Source organism: Danio rerio, chromosome 5, assembly GCF_052040795.2.
Source record: "Danio rerio strain M-AB ecotype USA chromosome 5, GRCz13ab, whole genome shotgun sequence".
Taxonomy (NCBI): Eukaryota; Metazoa; Chordata; class Actinopteri; order Cypriniformes; family Danionidae; genus Danio; species Danio rerio.
This window is the reverse complement of record NC_141025.1, coordinates 32358251-32379326: the sequence shown is the minus strand read 5'-3', so window position 1 is coordinate 32379326 and position 21076 is coordinate 32358251. Positions and strand designations below refer to the sequence as shown.

Genomic DNA, 21076 nt, shown 5'->3' with positions numbered 1-21076 from the left:
CGCGGGCCCTAGTTTTAGCGATTTTGGACTAAAGTAATGATGCAACAGAAATAATCAAATATCTACCTAATGTAACATTTGTAGAAACTGATGACTTCCAGTGACTACTGTACCTCAAGTGAGATAACCCAAAGATTATGCTAGAACTTTTTATTTTTTGCTACTCAAGCATGTTAATTAAAACAAAACAGAAATTTCAACTCATACTATATTCTAACCGCATATATACAACACAAATAAAAGAAATCTTTTACAAGTTAAATGGAGATATTGTCCTAACCATCTGTGACTATGGCAATGATCACCTCAGGTACAGATTACATACTTTATTTAGTGTTAAATGCTACTAATGTGAGTTTTAATACCATATTTTAGGTGACATTTATGTCATAGTTTTTTTTCTTCTGCAAAAAATATGAACATTTCCGATAAAAATGCTGACCTGGTGGGCATAAGACACTTCTTTCAAAAACACCTTAACAACCTCAAACCTTGTAATGAAATGTTGCAACATTTCTTGTATGAAGTGGCCAATATATTCAAATCAAAAACTCATTTAACATGCATACAATATATTACCAATAACACCATCAAACACAAACATATACAGGTCCAAAAACTTATTGTGAAGCTCATAATGCAATGCTTATATATAAAATATCAAACGGTATGTTCCTAATTGGGCCGTCACTGTGGCCCAGTGGGTAGAACGATCGCCTCACGGCAAGAAGGTCGCTGGTTATGGGTCAGATGGCATTTTTGTGTGGAGTTTGCATGCTCTCCCCATGTTCGCGTGGGTTTCCTCCAGGTGCTCTGGTTTCCCCCACAAGTCCAAAGATGAATTGAATAAGCTAAATTGTCTGTAGTGTATGTGTGTGCGTAAAACATATGCTTGATAAGTTGGCGGTTCATTCCGCTGTGGCGACCCCTGATTAATAAAGAGACTAAGCTAAAAAGAAAATCAATGAATGAATGAACCATCAAACATAAAAATAGTCATATAAAGGTCAAAAAATTACTGTTAAGCTCATGATGAAATGCTCATAATCTAAAATGCAAACATTTACAAAAACATCAAATATTATGTTTCTAATAACCCACATTACCCTCCAAATCAATCGGTTTATGTCAAATAGTTATATCATGTTTATTGTCTGATATTCAGGGCAGATTGAATATGCAAATAGTTCACACTTTAGGTGAAGTATCCAGAATTTGCACAGACTGAGCAGGTATCTCTGTTCCCTCTTCTCACATCAATGTGTCTCTTATGATCAGACATTGTTCACTTCATAGAGAGAGAAAATCAAAGCAGAGCTGGACATCTGTTGGACTCTTTGTTTTACAGATAAAAGAGGTGAAATTACAAAACATGCCTCTTTACATGGAAATCAGGAGATAAAGTAGTGGGAATGAATTTCTTTATACTGGATCATAATAGAGTTTCACACATCTTTCTGCAATTCTTACAGTTATTGTCTCATTCTACATGCAAACCGTTTCAGAGAATCTTCTATGAGGGCATGGAGAATTACCATAGGAAACGAGGCTGAAGAATAGAAATGTCATCACAACTAAATCCTTTCTGTCCTACAGCGAGGCGAAGAGACAGGCTCTGGAAACAGAGCAAAATCCCTTAATGCAAATGTCAGGGGAGCCACTCTCGATTTGATGTATTTGGGACGCACTATCTTACTCTATTGCTCAAGGTTATCTGTAATATACAGGCCGAACATGAGAGTTTCCTTTTCTAAGCCCAAGATGCCTTTTAAAATTTTCCCAGGTGAGCCTGGCCCAACGTAACTGAATTTAGATGATATTAAAGTGTTTTACTGGTCTGCATTGAACAAAAAAAAAAGTAAAAAGCCAGACATCTGGTCTGAGCATATAAACACAAATCTAAAAAAAAATAATTAACCAGAAAGACTGATATTCTGAAATGAATAATGTTATTTGAATCATAATGAATTGTTATTTAGCAATTGGCTAAATTCTCTATCAATCAAACTAGGAACTAGAAAGTATAAGCATAAGCAAGCATAAGCAAGCGTCAAAACACTCGACTGCTTTGTTTAGATTTTACTGTAGTAACTATAACTTTTACTTTTTAGTCAGTTTGTGGTCTCATTTTATTTGTAACACTGTAAGCTATGACATCCACTGGCTGTTTACTACAAAGATGCTGTTTTTGCAAGTAACATGGTAAACAATGTAAACAACAGGTCTCTGGCAGAAACGGTGATTTAAACAAATAATTACCATCCATAATTCAAAACTTTTATGTCGGTTGACTAAATGTGTTCCATAAGATGTTGTTCTTTGGACTCTTACCTTTCAAAATAAAATCTGATGTACAGCATTGAATGTGTGTGTCTTGTCATTACAATGATATGCACTCCATATCTAATAAGCATTTTCTTTAACTAACTTGCACAAATATAGCAAATACATTCCCATTGAAAAACAACTAGCTGTAATGGCTGCTTAAGGGTTGTAGCTTTAGACCAGTGGTCACCAAACTTGCTCCTGGAGGGCCGGTGTCCTGCAGATTTTAGCTCCAACCCTAATCAAACACACCTGAACCAGCTAATCAAGGTCTTACTTCGTATACTTGAAACATCCAGGCAGGTGTGTTGAGGCAAGTTGGAGCTAAACCCTGAAGGGACACCGGCCCTCCAGGACCGAGATTGGTGAACCCTGCTTTAGACTGATGTATAGTTTGTCAATATTACTTGTGTTCTTTTTGATGTAGTCTATTGGTAAACACTGAAAAGTGCAAAAACAGCACCTCAGTGCATCCACGTCCGTGCTGGCTAGTGATTATTCTGTAATATAAACATGAGTTGAATACATTGTTAAAAAAAAAAAAAAAACATCAGAGAAATCTTAAATATTATTTATTATTATTTCTTTACACATTCTGAGATAAATGTGATTTTTTTTCTTTAGTAGAAAATTAAAGAAGGTTTTCTGTTAAAACCATGGTCTCTGCTCAATCATAAAATGTCAGTAGCTTAAATTACTTTTAAGAGTAATTATTTTATTAAGTGGGGCATTGAATAATGCAATAAAACATCTTTAGGAGTGATCTAAGAGATTGCTCCAGGCACTTAGTGGAAGCTAGAAAAGATATTGTCATCTAAAATAGGTTTTTCAGACCATTTGCAGAATTTGGAAGGTTTTCCCTACACTGTAAAACCCAACAGTCAACTTTATCATATGAAATGAGTGTTGTTACTGTAACTCAAAATTGACTGAAAGTTAATTCTACTCATTTGAGAAGAGTTTTGAACTCAGTGCTGAAGGTAATGAGTTAATTAAATACCTCATTACTTCAACTCAAATGGAGTAAGTTCACAGTACTTGTATAGATTAGTTTTCTAACTCATGATTTGTAGTAATCGGTTTCCTCAAACGATTTGAGTTGCCTTAACTTAAAGTACTCAGTTGGTTTGAGTTCTCTTCGTTTATTGTGTTTTACTGTGCTCAAATTGCTTCATTTACCCAAATGGATTAAGTTTTAAGCACTCATTAGGATTAGTTTTTAAACTGAAATGGTTTGCTGCAATCGGTTTCCTCTGATGGTTTGTGTTACCTTATCTTTTTGGATTTTACAGTATAAGCATCAAGTTCGGCCAGTTGTTTGGCCCATCAAATCTACTGTATTTTGGAAGATCAAGTGCAATACCCAAACATAACAAATGCATATGCAGGCAAAAATGAAAGTAAAGATGCAAACACAGGAGTTGTTTAGTGTTTCTTGTGAACTGCATTTTAGATTACAAATTGGAGAGATATAGTCTAAACAACTTTTTATTTTTGGTGTTTTTAGTGGAAATACTGTTATTGCATAAATACCCTACAAATTCATATCAAACTCACAATGAGGTAGTTATACTTTCTCTGCTTTTAAAATGTTTATCTCCATATGGGTGTGTTAAATCACCCTTTAGGAGACCGATCTGCCATTGTTGTGGTAATCTTTAAAACCATTATACATTAACCATCAACTGTTTGCACACTACAGGGGCAATTATATTTCACTAAACAGGAACAAAATGAAACGTTACAGGTTGTCCTACCTGTCAACCAACTAGCCCACTTGGCTATTCAAAGCACCCAGGGTTCTAAAGGTCTGATACAGTGCATATACATGCACAGCAGTTGGATTTTTGAATAAATACTAAGTTTAAGCCTTGGTTCATAAATATTAATTAGGCTATGTGGATAGAAAGTCAAGCAAGACTATTTGGCAACATCAATACTATCCAAGTAATATTCATGAGTAGTACTGCACAATCAATCAAAATGAAATTGGAATTAATCAAAAGCTGCGATTTTCATGTACATCTTGACAAGGAAGCACAATTGTGAGACAAGTAAATCTCCTCTGAAAGTCAGAGGGCGCTCCAAACACTCATAAAGAAACCAAGGAAATCCCCATTTTTTTGGCAGTTTTTGAAAAACAGAAGATTTAACTGCTTTTCACTGATTCAATGTGACTAATAATCACACGACTACAGAGTGACCTCAAAGAAAGATTGATTTCAAACACTTGACAGTAGGGATGGGCCGGTATAAGATTCTGATGATATGATAACCTTGGATTAAAATATCAAGGTTTTGCACTGTTACGGTATCGTAATTACTACTTTAAAATATGTTTTTTTTTTATGTCTGGGTAAAAAAAAACTTTTCCCCATTGAACACAATATATTATATTATAAGAAACATTTAAAATATTTTGGACCAGTAGCTTTTGATGCTGAGGATCCTTTTCTGCTGGAGAGACTGTTGCCCTAACAAGCGTAACAAAATAGTGGTAAAAAAACATGTAAACCCCTCTTAAAAACAAACTTGCATATACTATAGGAACGGTATAACAGCAAATGTTGGCGATTTTAGAACCTTGATATTTCCTTGAAAATCCTTGAAAACAGTTATCATTCTATGCCTTCTTGACAGTAGGTTAAAAAGTGAGTTTACAATAAAATTATGTTTTATTAAATGTAATAATTTCAGATATAGCAGCAACGGAGAGCCACATGGAGAACCTATGCAAACAGCTGATATTGTCACAAAAATATTATCTTCTATTTCATCATTGCCAAATTAAACTGTGATTATTCATACAAAGTTGTGTAGCTTGTCAAGGGTAGTAAACGCTGCATTATCTGAAAGCCTGTGCTGGAGATTTACAACTGATTAAAGAACTAGCTTTACTCACAATATGCGCATACGGTTTGCTTTTGAATTATTATGTTATTCATAAGCCATGAACATTATACTAACATACAGGAAGCTTCAATCTAAAACTTGATTCAGCATTTAGTTGTTTCCTTCTACCTACAGTATTTATATGCATATTTTGATATAATAAAAAATGCTCAATAAAAATGGCAAGATGCACATACAGTAGATTTAGAAAATAAGCATAAAAAGATGAGCACAAATGAGCAGGATAAACTTTTTATAATATAACTTTTTTCAGATATAACTTTTTATCCGATAATAAAATTGTACAAAAGCTTTGATGGAAACACATTTACCGAATTAATACACAAAGTAATATGATTTTGTTTTTAACAGTTTACCTAACAACAAAAATGGCCACAACGCGTTTAATGGACAAACCAGAGACAGACCACATTATGATATATCTAAAATGTTGTTTTGGTCATTCTAAAATCCCTTAGCCAAAATCCATGATTAAAGTGGGTTGGTATTATTAAAAAGCATTATTAAACGCTTACAAACAGCAGTCTTGCACCTCCAAAAGTCACCACATGTTCATTGCACCGAGTCTTCCGAGGCGCAAACAATTTATATAAGAAAGGCTTCTCATACAGTACTGCAGTAAATTGGCCCACTTGGCTATTCAAAGCGCCCAGGGTTTTAAAGGTCTGGTATATATACAGTACATATCCATGCACAGCAGTTGAATTGTTGAATAAATACTAAGGTTAAGGCTTGGCTCATAAATATTAATTAGGCTACTGTATGTGGGTAGAAAGTCAAGCAAGAATACTTGGCAACATCAATACTAAGTAACATTCATGAGTAGGGCTGCTTGATTTAAATAATGGACAAAGCATTGGACCAACCACATTATAATATATCTAAAATGTTGTTTTGGTCATTATAAAATCCCTTAGTCAACCTGTCAACAAAGTGGGTTGTTATTATTAAACAGTGTTATTAAACAATCCCAAATAGCAATCTTGCACCTTCAAAAGTCACCACGTGTTCAATGCGTTGGGTCTTCCGAGGCGCAAACAATTTGTTATACAAGAAAGACTTCTCATACAGTAATGCAGCAAATTCTATTTTTCTTTTTTGATATTTTGGACCAGTTTATCAGGAAGTTACAATTTTGTTGAGTTTGACTCATTGGATGGAAAGGTATATAGTCACAAAGGTTTTATGCAATATTCCAGTTTCTGCATAATTCTAATTTGTATCTTTGGATGGAAACATAGCTACTGACTGAAAGCACAGTTCAGAGAGACGGTGTTTCAGCACTAGGTCAAAGCACTGTCCCACTGCCAGACTCAGCACTGGAGCAGAGGATTCAGGACGGGGCTGTTTCTAGGGCATACAGAACAAACACATATCCACGCTAAAACACCTATTAGAAATGCCTCCTCTGGGCCGCCAGAATAGGCAACATAAAAGAATTCCTGATTCATCTGGACTGAACTTCAAAAACAGAGATTTTGACTCATCCAGACTGAACCATTCACAACAATGGAAAGTGGGAGACTAATGTTACAAACTGCAAGTCTTAAGAGCTCCAAAATGACTTCAGTCTGCCTATCTTCACATGCAATCGGTGTTCAGTGTCACTCGCATCGCTCACGCAGAACTCTGTAATGAGAGCTCAAGAGGCCTACATAAGACTTGCATCTGCAATTATCTAATCTATGAATGTTTGCTTTTCTGCATTATACAGTACTTGCAAAGTGTTCTATGTTAATGTTTAAATAGGAGGGAAAAATCAATATGATTAATTTGCTTAAGCTGGAAAATGTTTTAGTTGCTAAAATCTTTAATGAGTTCATGTGAGAACTGTCAACATGTATTCAAATACATTTCCAGAAATGACATAATTTCATAGGATGTGTGAGAAGCAAAAGAAGGATTGAGTGTGCTTATAATCCATGCTTACATTCATTACACTCTGTGAAAATCAATGAGTTTTCTAAGATGCCACGACAACGTGAAGCCTTTTTATGTGAAAAAAAAAACATTTAGGATATATTGCATAGTTATTTACTGTAAATGTAAGAATGTTTAAGTTTTTATATGCATTGACTTAAAGGAATAGGTCATCCCAAAATAACAATTCTGTCATCATTTACTCATCCTCCACTTTTTCCAAACCTTGTTTTTTTCTTCTGTTGAACACAAAGGAAGATATACTATGTTGGAAAAAAAGCCATTGACTTCCATGGTATTTTTTGCTACTATGGACATCATGGCGTTTTCTTTTTTTACCAATATTTCTCAGAATATCTTGTTTTGTGCTCAACCTTCTGTGCTCAACTTTCCTGGGAAAGAAATTCCTAAAAGTCTAGAACCACTTGAGTGTAAGTGAATGGTGAGGAAATGTACATTTTTGGGTAAACTCTTCAACATTAATAATGCAACTGATGCAGATATAGAGAGCTAATAATATGGTCATATATTTATATTTTAGGAAACCTATTGAAAACTAAAAACTGTACTGTCATTTAATAGGCAAACAACAAACAATGTACTATATTTTTCAATTCAGTCATTTCTCACAGAAGTATGAGAGCTTACATGTTGAACTTTTCATCCACATAGAAGAGCTTACTCACCTGTGGATTACCCATTATTATTAGAAACAAATAATATAAAGCCAGCTGTGGAACAACTTCTTCATTTCAGTGGTGTAATACATTTATTAAAGAATTATTTTAGCAAATTTTTCAACTCACTAGAGTTATAGAGTTGAGTTTAACCACTTCTGAATCTATTCAGATCTCCGGGTCTGGTGGGTGCATTTTTAGCTTAGCTTAGCATAGAACATTGAAACAGATTAGAGCATTAGCATAATTAGCATTAGTGAAATTGGACAATTTTCAGTAATATCATTGTGCCAGCTGTGGCCATGGTATGGCAGCAACGTATTTTTTTTATTTAAGCAATATGGGCGATCTCACTTAGTGCAGCACTGGGTGGGCGACAAGTGGAGACAGTAAAAAAAAATATGACCCTCAGTAAAAGCTTTGCAATACGATTTACTTTTTGCAAGTGTTCGAGTGGTAATCCCAGAATAAAGACTTTAGGGGGGGATTCACATTAGGCGTCTTTTGCACACGCATGTTTGTTACTCTCTAAGGGTGCTTTCACACCTGTGAATCGATTTCCTTTGTTCCGAAACAGGGATTCAAATTTTTACATTGTTGCTCTTCGTTCTTGGTGCAGTTTGCTTTTACATGGCAACATTTCTAAACGGACCAAAATAGCTAAAACAAGTCACGTGCGAGTAAACTCTCCTCACATTGGTCAGAGTTTCACAGTTTATTTTATTGATCCACTCCCGAGTTTGTTTTAATCGAGCCAAGACCCCCTCATTCAGACTATCCCGGACCGATTGTTTTGGAGTGGATCAGAGCGCGATTGCTGGATTAACATATGCTAAACGAACTAAGTGTATCCAAAACAATGCTGGTGAAAGCAATCTAATGCATATGCGAAGAAAACCATTACCACAGGCCTCATCCGCTGCACTGCTCTCGATGTGAATCCTGGCTGTTTACATGCACTTCAATGAAATACACATAGATAAAATACGCTTATGCGCTGTGAAACTGAAGTAACCAGAGTAACTTTTGTGCAGAGGTGTTGGCAAATACTGTACTGTATAATCTATATATATAATATGAAGTTCTTATTTTAACTAAGCATGACTATGAAGCAGAAAGGAGGGGTAATGAGTCAGGGAGGTAGGACTTCATAACATTAATTCTCGGTCATGAGTCTGGTCTAAGACAACAGATAATTCCATGAAGCATTTTTTTTTTTGTATTCTATAAAATTGTCAATAACATTTAAGCAAACATTCTAGCAATGCCCCTGGGTTTGGGTTACTCTAATGGGCTATATGACAATATAATTAATGACTTTGCAACAATGTTAAAAAGGTTCAGATGTAGTAAAATATTAGAAACATTTCAGTTTGTTTGTATCATGTCTGAATTGATTGCTTGAGAGAAAAGAGAGTGTTCCAATGGGAGTAATAAAAAGTCAACCACAGTATTTGTGGTAGTGGTTCTAGTTTGGGGGGTGTATAGGTGGTAGTTCACCCATAGGTGCCATTAAAACTAGAACCACCACTGATTACGGCAGAATGAAAGTGAAGTTTAAAGCCATATCGGTCTATAAAATAACTTCTCAATTTCCGCCAGCCTTGGTGCACAATGTAACTAAAGAAATGTTAAGCAGTAAACAGGAAATTATTGTAACTCTTTGGTTATTTTTTTAACATAGATGCTAATGTTATGACCCGATTCAATGATATCTTCTGTCATTTGACAGTTTATGACCTTAGCATTGATGTATTAATGAGACATTGATGCATTGTAATATTCATAACTATTTGCTATGGTTGAGTCATGGCCTGAGGAGAGTATGTTAATGTTCTTCTCCCCCACTTTTCTTTCTTGTTTAGCTGGTTTTGGGGGTTGGTTTTCACTCATTGACAATGCTTTGCTCAGGGTATAATAAGGAATGGTAACTGTTGATCTGGGAGGATGGTTTTTACTCTGCATCTCCCGCACATCGGTGCGTAGCCTTAAATTTTAACAAAGGTTAAAGACACGTTTCATCGTCTTTGTAACCCAGCAGTTCATATGTTACAGCTGTTTCTTTATACAGTATGTTAGTTTGTTTTATTCTACTGTCTGTATATTTAAACATGTAACTTAATAAACAACTTTGCCTGCTTTAGGGTGTTGAGATTCTTTCTCTTTATCAATAATAACAACAACTTTAATGGAGTCAGATTAACTACAATGGAGTCAGATAAACGATTTAAACACGCCATCCTTTAACTGCTTTCTGTTTCTGATTATTGGCTCAGAATAGCAGCGTAAGCTTCAAGCCTTACAGAAAAATGATAATGTTTTAACTAAAAGAATATTCATACACACTTATAATTGGTTGAGGATACATAGTCAACTTGATCTAAAGTGTTGACCAACTTGTCTATGGACAGTTTAGTTAATAGCTAATATACATTTTTGGTTTCCACACAACTCTTTCATGTGGTCCCAACACAAATCGATTAAATTAGCTTAATTGTTTTGACAAATTTAAGTGAATTAAACATAAAACATTTAAGCTGACCCCTCCAAAAATACAAAAAACAAAAAACAAGAACTGTGCTGATTTAGCTCATTTTAAAAAGGCAGCAAAAATGTATTATTTGACTTACAAGCTGAATTTAGCACATAAAACTTATTCAAACACTTTTACAAAATCTGTACAAAACGATGTGATAAACTAAGCTTTCGCAGCTCAAATAACACTAAACATATTTAGCATTATTTAAGCTTTCACAGCTCAAACAAAACTACATCTGAGGATTATCCTGCATGTTTTCTGGTGATTTCTTTCAATCTCTAAATTACCCTGTCACTACTAGGCTAGCGAGTTTACTTGACTTTCTAAAATCATCCAGGCGGGCCTGTCAGCTCCTACTAAAAAGAATATAACTCACACCCTGTTTTTCTGTGTGTGCTTGCGAGTTTGCATTCACAGATGCTTCAATTGTTTTCCCAGGTGCTGGATATCCATTTCAATCCAAGACATCTGTATGCAGTGTGCCGACATTAGCGCACAAACACACACACACACACACACCGATTTTGCATGCATTTGCAGAGTCGGGCTCCAGCAGGCGTCCTTGTAGAAGCAGTGCATTTATGTGGCTGTTAAAGCGAGTCCCGCTGGATGAGAAGGATTTCAGAAAGCTGAGAGAAGGATGTGTAGAGGGAAAACAGGAGGAGGAGAGGTGAACGACTGCAATGCTCCATGCCCACGTTCAGCCTCCTCTCACTTCAATTCATCAGTAAAGCTTTGATGCAAACTGTGAGGGAACAGAGCCCAAACCATTCTAGCGCTGTTTCAGGCGGTGGGTGGGTGATCTAGAGCGGGATCTACATGCTATTAGACAAGATAAACAGCAAACTAGTGCTCCGCTAAACACGGGGAGAAAGATATGCTGCTTTGAAATAGAAAATAATGAATGGTGTGTCTTGCAATAAATGTTCAGATCTTTTTACAGCTTAGGCAGTGGTTCTTTGGTGGAAGATCTCAGGGGTCAACGAAATATGGAAAAAATAATAGCGCTGATGGAAAAATATAAAATCCAGTGATATTATCATGCAAATAGCAGACTTTTAAAAAGGGTTGGAAAATCATGTCCAACCAAAAATCATGAGCACAACTACTGTATACTATTATTTACTATTAGTAAATATTATACTATTAGTACAGGTATTTTTTAGTGACTAACAGTTTTATTGATGCTCAGGGAATTTTCAGAATGGAATACAGAACACAACTCTGCAAAGAATCAACATTTTACACTATTAACAAACCCAACCCAAACTAATCCCTAACCATGACCTAAAGGTCCCACTTGGCTATCATTAAATACAGCTAAAACTCCCATTTTTATATAATTAGGAGAAAATTTAAATAAAATACTATAAAAAAATGAATAGGTAAATTCAGTCAATAACATATCACATTTGCACTGTCACAATCATTACATTTCTCACACATTTATTACGGTTCCATTTACAAACAGGTTAAGTACTTGGACCATTTTTTATAATATACTGTAGGTTAAGCTCGTCCATTTGCTTTTTTTTCAAATTCAGCCACCAGCAATTTCTACTGCCCATTCTTGAAGGGAAGGGGCATCTTCTGATTTCCAGCTCCTATAAGAATTATTTGTCTGCCAATCAGTAAAATGGTTTGGACCCAGGTTTTATGTTTTTTTTATCATTTATTTCATCGTCTGTCACCTAGTATAAACAGTCTTGGACATAGTGAAATATGTTCATCTAAAACCAAGCAAATGTGTTCATGAACTTAAAGCTAAAACCATAGCAAAACCATAGAGACCATATAGCTAAAACGCTCTAAATCACCTTTCTCGATCTTACATCTCCAACAAAAAAAAGTGTATATTTTAACCTGAGAGTACAGGTATTTTTAGATTAAAAAATGAAAACTTTACAAATTTATTATGCAAAAAAAAAAAAAAAAAAAAACATTTTCTTTATTTTTATGTATTAACTTTTTTTTAATTGGAACGAAAATTTTTATATACTAATAATAATACTATAATAATATATTGTAAACAACATAGTGATAATATAGTAATAATATTAGCTGACAGTAAAAAGTATCCGATAATAATAATAATAATAATAATAAAATGTTTTTTGTGCCATGAATTATTATCTGATCAGAAGATAAATGTTACACAACACTATTTTAACATTAATGTAATGGCTGTTGTACTCTGCTGATGATTATGTTTTAGTTCTGTTTATAATAATAATAATAATAATAATAATAATAATAATAATAATAATAATAATAATAATAATAATAATAATAACAATAATCACAATAATAATAATAATAATAATAATAATAATAATAATAATAATAATATAGTAAACAACAAAGTAATAATATAGAATAATGTAAACTGATAAGGGTTTATACAAAATATAAACAGCATCTACAATAATATAATAAAAAGTATCCTATAATAATAATAATAATAATAATAATAATAGTAATAATAGTAATAATAATAATAATAATAATAATAATAATAATAATAATAATAATAATATAGTAAACAACATAGTAATACTATAATAATAATATAAACTGATAAGGGTTCATACTAAATATAAACAGCATCTTCAAAATTATAATAAAAAGTATCCTATAATAATAATAATAATATATTGTAAACAACATGGTAATAATATAGTAATAATATTAGCTGAAAAGGGATTATACAAAATATTATGAACAGCATCTACAAAATAAAATGTATAATAATAATAATAAATAAATAAATAAGTAAGTAAATAAGTAAATAAATAAATAAATAAATAAATAAATAAATAAATAAATAAATAAATAAATAAATAAATAAATAAATAAATAAAACAGCGCTAAAACATATTAATCTGAAGCGTGCATTAACAGCCATTACTTTCCCTTTAAGAGTCTGTAAGCTGTGAGGGCGAGGGGGAGCTGATGAGATGAATATTGACAGGCTTTAAAGCGCTGGAGCGTACAGTGATTGAGGACACGGCCAATGTACATGCAGATGAATACAAATGGGATTTCACACATGGAGGAACAACTAGACAGATTACAGTATGAGTGCCTAATTTGCAGATGCTTACGGTGGAAGCTGCCCCTTTTGCACTGATCTACAAACATCTTTAAAGTGTGATATTTTAAAGGGACCTGTCAGATTTAACTGTAAAACCAAGCAGTTGAAGATAAAACTCACCTCAGTCTTGCAGCATTCAACGCTTCCTCCACTAGTCTCTCTGAAGCAGAAAGGGACCTGTAAGTGATACAAGAAAACTAGTATGAGTTCATGTCAAGTCACTATTCTAAATAAATATTGTGTACCAATCCTGAAACCTGAGCTGCACTTCCTTCACAAAGTACATACCCTTAAGCAATGCTGGAAAGTCATACAAGTAACTTGAATATACTGTACAGGGGAATTCATTCAAATATTGTCACTTAATGTAGAAATGGTTTAGCATAACCTGTAAGAAGGAAAGTGGATAATAACTGAGCGAAGGCACAATTCACTAAGATTAATGAATCAACACTTTTTAATGTAAAATGTGCACTAGACTGCACAGCGTATCTAGATATGCCCTGATTTTAATGCTCTCTTACATCATTTGATGAATTACTGCTGCCATGATCACTGGACGAAGTAGACAAATAGTTAAATAGATGAATAGAAATTAATATGAATAGAATAGAATGAATAGAAAATTCATTTATGGCCTGGTAAATAGCACAGAATTTTGTGTAGATAACTATAAGACTGTTCAGACTGCATGAATTTTCAAAGTAGTCTTGTCGTATATGCTATCATATTACAGGACTATCTGGGCTAGCGTTCTGTTGGTACTGTGTTTACACTAGAGGACGGATAGGCGACGGGGGGTTTCACTCTAAATGACATTACAGTAGGAGAATCCCAGACAACTTCATCTCGGTCCCCCACACTATGTTTCATAACCAAACACATGTGAGAAGTGACATGGAAACATTGCGAGATCATTTAGTATATATTTTGTTATTACCATAATGAGAAAGTAGTCTTTAGTGAGGTAGAAAATGTACGTATTTTGCTCATCTGGCCTTTTTTAAGGGAATTACAGTAGCAAATTTTTCCTCAACTCTTATCTTTTTCGACCCAGTTGTGATGTTTCTCAGATGACACATCAAACAGACACAGGTGCTCATGACAAATTTCCACTAGTTTTTCTTTCAGCTCTTGGGTCCAAATAGGCAGAAAAGAAGCCCTTAACTTCTCACCCAGCATACCGCTAGCCTGCAGATACACACTATAGTGAATGCTGCTCTCTCATTAGCAGTAGGTAATCGCCATTGTTATTTCCAATCAGAACAAATTCACACAGCATGATTCGAATCACAGACAGGTACAGAAATTTAGCATGCCACATATCTTACGGGTGTCGGTGACTCATCTGGCCTAGATCCCCCATGAATGCAAACAGACACAGCTGAAGCTATTCAGGACTAATTACAAACACTATTTGTACAACTCTCAAACACACACATACACATTGCTGAATCTTGTTTAACTGTACTGTACTGTGACATTATGACATGTTTCCCTTGCCTTACTTTGCAGTGTTGTGACCTTTGCTTTGTTTTTGCGTTTTTTTACATTGCTTGCTGCTTGTACCGATCATTCACCTGTTTATTGACCACGACTCTGGATTGCCCGTATACATCTGTTTGACCCTGTTGATCGTTGCCTGCCTGACCATTTATGAATAAACCTTGCATTTGGAGCTGCACATTCGTTGTCAGCATTCGTATCATTACGCTGGAAAATAAAACTGAATTTAGAAACAGTTTTGAAATCTTTGCACTTAACAAACTTAATTAAATATGTAGGCTAATGGATGTGTTCAGTGGAATGCGTACAATACCGTTTCCTTATCCACGAAAGTAAAGGAGTAAAGTAAGAAGTAAAAGTGAAGAGGCAGAATGTAGGAGGCTTATTCTTTATCCTCAGGCTGCAGATGGTCTGTTTAACTCGTTTGTTTTCTCACTAGCATTCAGTTTTTCCTCAAAAAAGTCTACCATATACATAGCAAATGTGCCATGGCGCAACGCAACTGACTATTAAAGGGAATGGGAGGTGAGACTCTACATGATTTAATGCACGCTATGCTCAAAACAAACCCATAACTCATTAAATGAATAAGCACAACCCTGTTAGGCCACATAGATTTTGCGCCATGTACTTTAGACTATGTGTCTAGATCAGTGGTTCTCAAACGTTTTTCATCAAGTACCACCTCAGAAAAAAATTGTCTCTCCAAGTACCACCAAAATGAGCAGTATTGAAAAACAGTAGCGTAGTAGGCCCAGTAAAGCAGCTACAACTCTGCACAGTTAAAAAAAAAAACTAGGCAGATTACCTCAGAAATATAGGCTATATGTCATTTATAGCATATTATATACATCATTTTTGATCAATTTTGAAATGTGTGTAGCATATACATGACATATTTCATTCCTCTGCGTACCACTAGAAGGAAGCCTGCGTACCACTAGTGGTACACGTACCACAGTTTGAGAAGCACTGGTCTAGATCATTAAAATAGCGCCCTATGCGCTTTATTCAGTGTTAAATACTACCAATGTACATTTAATTATCATTAAACCTGACATTTGTTACCATACTACTGAAATCAGAGTTCATCTCAGATATTAAAAATAAAATAATTAGCAAACAGTGAAAATGAAAGTCAGAACTGTGACCAACAACATTAGTCACTCAATAGCTTATTAATAATGTTAAAGAAGTTCAATATCTATTAGTTATATCAAAATCCTTTACCATTTCATTTAGAGTGCAGTGGCTGGAATTAAAATGTCATGTCACGTTGCATTTAGCGCAGACAGCCAAATTGCTCGTCTCTGAAACATGTCGCTTGATGACACAGTGTAAGTGGACATCGATGGTGTGTTTATAGGTACATGTGAGCAGTGTGACATATTTTTAACCTGCCTTCTACAGCGTGGGGGTGTCAGAAGGTTGGAAAACAGTGTACTCAGTGTTACTCAGCCTTTTCCAACTTCTTTTGCTCTAAACGAAGAACAAAAAAGAGCCTCGTTTGAAGCATACCAGGGCCTTTAGTGAACAGAGGAGAGCTGCAGACAAGCTCAAGTGTCTTCACTCAGTACGACAAAAATGACCGACCTCTTTTCCAGCGGCAATCCAGACCTCCCTCTTCTCAGAAACATGATGTAGACAAAAAGGCCACTTACGAAAAAGTCAAGCCCTCCACATACAGCGAAACAACTCGTCTGCCTTGTCCAGAAAAAAAAAGAAGATGTTAGAGTCTTTCCACTAAGTCTGTGATGTTGGAGGCCTGGATTTCAGGGCAAACGTCGGATGCGGCACACATCAGAAAGCTCCCGGGTCTGGTTTGCTGTCTTAAGCCACAAGTCTTAATTTCAAACATGAAGCAGCGCCATTAAAACCTATTCAAGTCAGCAAGGGAACAAAACAGAGCTGCCAGAAAACTGGAGTGGGATGGGGATTTGGGAGGAGGCTGTCAGAAAATGCCAGCGTGAGAGGATGAATGGCCAAACCAACACTATTCTCAGAGAGAAACTTCAATTGTATGCTTGGCGAAGATAAAAGAAACATATCAGCTTTGCAGTAGAGAGACAAAGTGAGAGATGCCCTACTGGATATCAGGCAGGTACAACAAAGGCAACCGCTTGGAGACGGTCTGAAACCAGACACTAATTTAGAACCATGCAGCATTTCACACATAACAGTGCATGGAGACCGCAGGATCCTAAAAGCAAACGGTCCAGGATCTCTGCTGTTTGTCCACTTAAAGGGCCCCCTGGAACATGAAATGTGGATTTAATGGCCACTTATGAATGACAACAAAACCTTTTATGGATTACACAGTTAGACATGCTCACATCAACAACCTGCATGAAGATATGGTAGCTGATACTGTTTTATTGAATCTACAAATACTGCTAAACAAAATAATGTTATTTTAGTTTTATTTAAAAAAAAAGCTTTTTTAATTACAATAATTGTACAACATGTACACTACCTGACAAAAGTCTTGTCACCTATCCAAGTTTTAGGAACAGCTAATAATAACCTGACTTAGTTGATCATTTGGTATTAAATAATAGTGGTGGCTTAGACTGAGAGTATCTGTTTTGCTTATTTGTGTGTATATATGAGGAAGGAGGGGTATAGATTTATTTATTTATATACTCATTTGTTTTTAGTATGTTGTATTCTTATTCCATGTTTGTGATGACTGCAGCTGAAAGCAAGAGCCCAAGACAAATATCCCTAACTGGGACAATAAAGTTTTACCTACCTTACCTACCTACCTATCAGAAGTGGCTTATATGAAAGGCAAAGTCCTCTAGATCATTCTTATTTTAACTAAATAAAATATGAGCATGCCTTATTTTTAATTATTTAATTAGGACAGTAAGGTCTGACTTTGCTTAGACAAAAGTCTTGTCACTTAACAAAAAAAAATGTACAGTCTAGAATATAAAGTCATGGTGCAGTGGAGAAAGAATATAGTGTATGACTCCCATGAGCTTGGAGGACTGCATCCATACACCTCTGCAATGACTCAGATAACTTATTAATAAAGTCATCTGGAATGGCAAAGAGCACATTCTTGCAGGACTCCCAGCGTTCATCAAGATTCTTTGGATGCATCTTCAATGCCTCCTCCTTCATCTTACCCCAGACATGCTGAATAATGTTCATTTCTGGTGACTGGGCTGGCCCATCCTCGAGCACTTTGACCTTCTTTCCTTTCAGGAACTTTGATGTTGAGGCTAAAGTATGAGGAGTGCTAGTCTGCTGAAGAATTTGCCCTCTCCTGTGGTTTGTAATGTAATGAATAGCACAAATGTCTTGATAACTCAGGCTGTTGATGTTGCCATCCACTCTGCAGATCTCTCGCTCGCCCCCATACTGAATGCAACCCCAAACCATGATTTTTCCTTCACAAAAATGGACTGATTTCTTGAGAATCTTGAGTTTATGCAGGTTCTAATAGGTCTTGCAGTTTTTGTGATGATTGGGATTCTGTTCAACAGATGATTCATTGTAAAAAAAAAAATAACTACCTTCTGACACTTTTCCAAATGAAATGAAATGTCAGGTTTATGTTGATTGATATTACTGTGGGAAATTATTTTTTTATTAGGATTTTTAAAAATATGGTAAAAGTGATTCCATTTTTACATCTTTTTTATTTCACAAATACAGATTTTGTCAATGTCTAGAGTTAAAGTGGACGTGTTATTTCTACAACAAAACTCTTTAGAAGGCCATTTATTATTTTCTCTTATCATTGGTCATAACAAGAGAATAATTGTACCAATACTAGAATCTGTGCATCTCTCAATATTACTCAAATTAAGCCACCAAAATAAATTAATACATAGTTTATGAATGGTGGCCTTTTACTGGCAAAACTACTACTGTGGTAAATTATTTAAAAATAAATAAATAAATAAATAAATAAATAAATAAATAAATAAATAAATAAATAAATAAATAAATAAATAAATAATATTTTATAATTGATAAAAAAAATATTTTAAATCCCATTATAGCTAAATCTAATATATCAAAAATACAAAAAACAGTAATGCTTAGAAATAGTCATTTAAATGAAACATTAACATTCATTCATTTTCCTTGGGCTTAGTCTCCATTTCAGAGGTCACCACAGCGGAACAAACCCCTAATTATTCTGGGATATGTTTTACACAGCGGATGCCCTTCCAGCCCCAACCCAGAACTGGGAAATTAAATGAAACTTTTTAACTAAATTTTGTAATTGGTTTTACAATAAATTTTATTCCTGTGATGGAATAATTATTTAGTTTTTCGTAACACATGATCATTCAGAATCGTTCTAATATGATGGTTTCCACTACATTCATTCTGCCATGGCGGGGTGCCACACCAAAATCCATTCCCACCACGGCATTACTGCTTCTTATTCAAAACATTTTAGTCGTTGCTTTTTTATAGCAGGTTATAGTCGCACCAAAATGTATTAAAAGGTAAGTGAACTATAATAGAGTGAATTTTCTGTAATGGTAATAGTACTGTGTGATATTTGTTTAAGACTTTAAGGTTACACACTGTACATGCTGACTGACTGATTGACTGACTGAATATGCCAATTAGCTGCTCTGGAAACATTTATTATTGTTGTTGTTGAAAACAGCTGTAAAAATAGAATATGCAAAGGTGCGGCATCCAGTTTTACTTACATTTTTGTCATAATTGAATGCATCATTCTAAAGAAAAGCAATAATTTCTTTTTAAAAAGGAAAAATATCATGCTGAAGACTAACTTTACAATGGTGTTGTGCAAAATGTTATTTAAAATGTACTTGGCTCTTAGGTAAATATATACATATAAATAGTAAAACACCTGAAAAATTTATGTAGTCAGCATAATATTGACCTCATAGGAGAACATTGTTGCCTCTACTGTATATATCCACAACCGGATGAGCTAGTGCAATATTCATCTTTTCAAATATAAAGCAACATGTGATTAAAACCAAGGCTGAATCTATATGAAGTTCACAGCATCACATATCCAGCTAACAGCTTTAATGTCTGAAGCCCTGGGCATGTGCAAAGATCTTTAGACAGCACTGCATATAACCCTAACAGCTTTAACTAGCAGTGATGTGTGAGTTAAAGTTGGGGAAAAAATGAAGATTTCCTCACTATTTACTCCCCCTTGATTGGTTACAAACTTTTCACTTTTGGGTGAACTATCCCTTTAAGCACAAACCACAAGCATAATTTTTATGCGTGATAAAAAAAAAAAACATGTACTAATAGTGTTGTGTCGTGTTAAATCTTCAGTATGACAGTAGATGTTTAATGGTTAATCCAGCATAATGGTGGATTCTGATCAGCATATCCAGGCAGTAGAGTGAATGAGAGAACGCTTCATTCATACAGTAACGGACAGCACGGACTAATCCTCACTGCTGATGTGCTCTGATCAGACTGATTCATTAATCACTGGTAATCCTACACTAAGAACGGACACAATGTGAGGACAGAGAGATCGAGAGGAACAAGCTGGAGTGACAACAGGAAGTGGATTACAAAAGGGAGGAAATCAACAGTGTAATAGAGGAAGACGGAAAATAAACTAGCGCTCTAAATAATTCCCAAAACATTTCAGCAGTCATTGTTTACATGCTATTTATCACAACTGATCACATATTTGCTAATCTGAGAAGACCATTTCGAGTCCTTACATCACTACGTCAAATGAAAGCACTGAATGAACTGTGGTTTCAGAAATCAATACAATTTTATTTCAAGCACAAGTCTATCACAGACCCTCAATCATAGCAATCTTAGACTATCTCTAGTTCTGTGTAGTGTCTTGTGTGCATTGTTAAGGTGCCATCAAGTTGCCCGTCACTGCTATACAAGAAAATAAATTACATTGTAAAGGTCAGTTTTTGAAAACTGACAAGAAAATGAAGAGATGTGATGGGAAAATCATAGGAAGAGCTCTTAGAATCTACTTTAAAATCAACAACAGCATTATATTGCAGACATTAAGCCTTAAAGAAGGATCCATTTCAAAATGCGCGCACACACACACACACACACACAAGAGTGAGCGTGGTTCACATGGGGGCAGCAAGCAGG

General features: G+C 34.9%; 1 protein-coding gene across 8 annotated transcripts in view; it reads right to left on the bottom strand.

Moving 5' to 3' along the window:
• Positions 1–21076, bottom strand: part of camkk1a (calcium/calmodulin-dependent protein kinase kinase 1, alpha a) — a 136524-nt gene that overhangs the window by 66792 nt on the left and 48656 nt on the right. For all 8 annotated transcript variants that reach the window (XM_087251877.1, XM_087251881.1, XM_087251874.1 and 5 more), the window contains one exon: positions 13589–13645. The gene's annotated coding sequence lies outside the window, so the exon portion shown is untranslated. The remainder of the gene's footprint in view (positions 1–13588; positions 13646–21076) is intronic.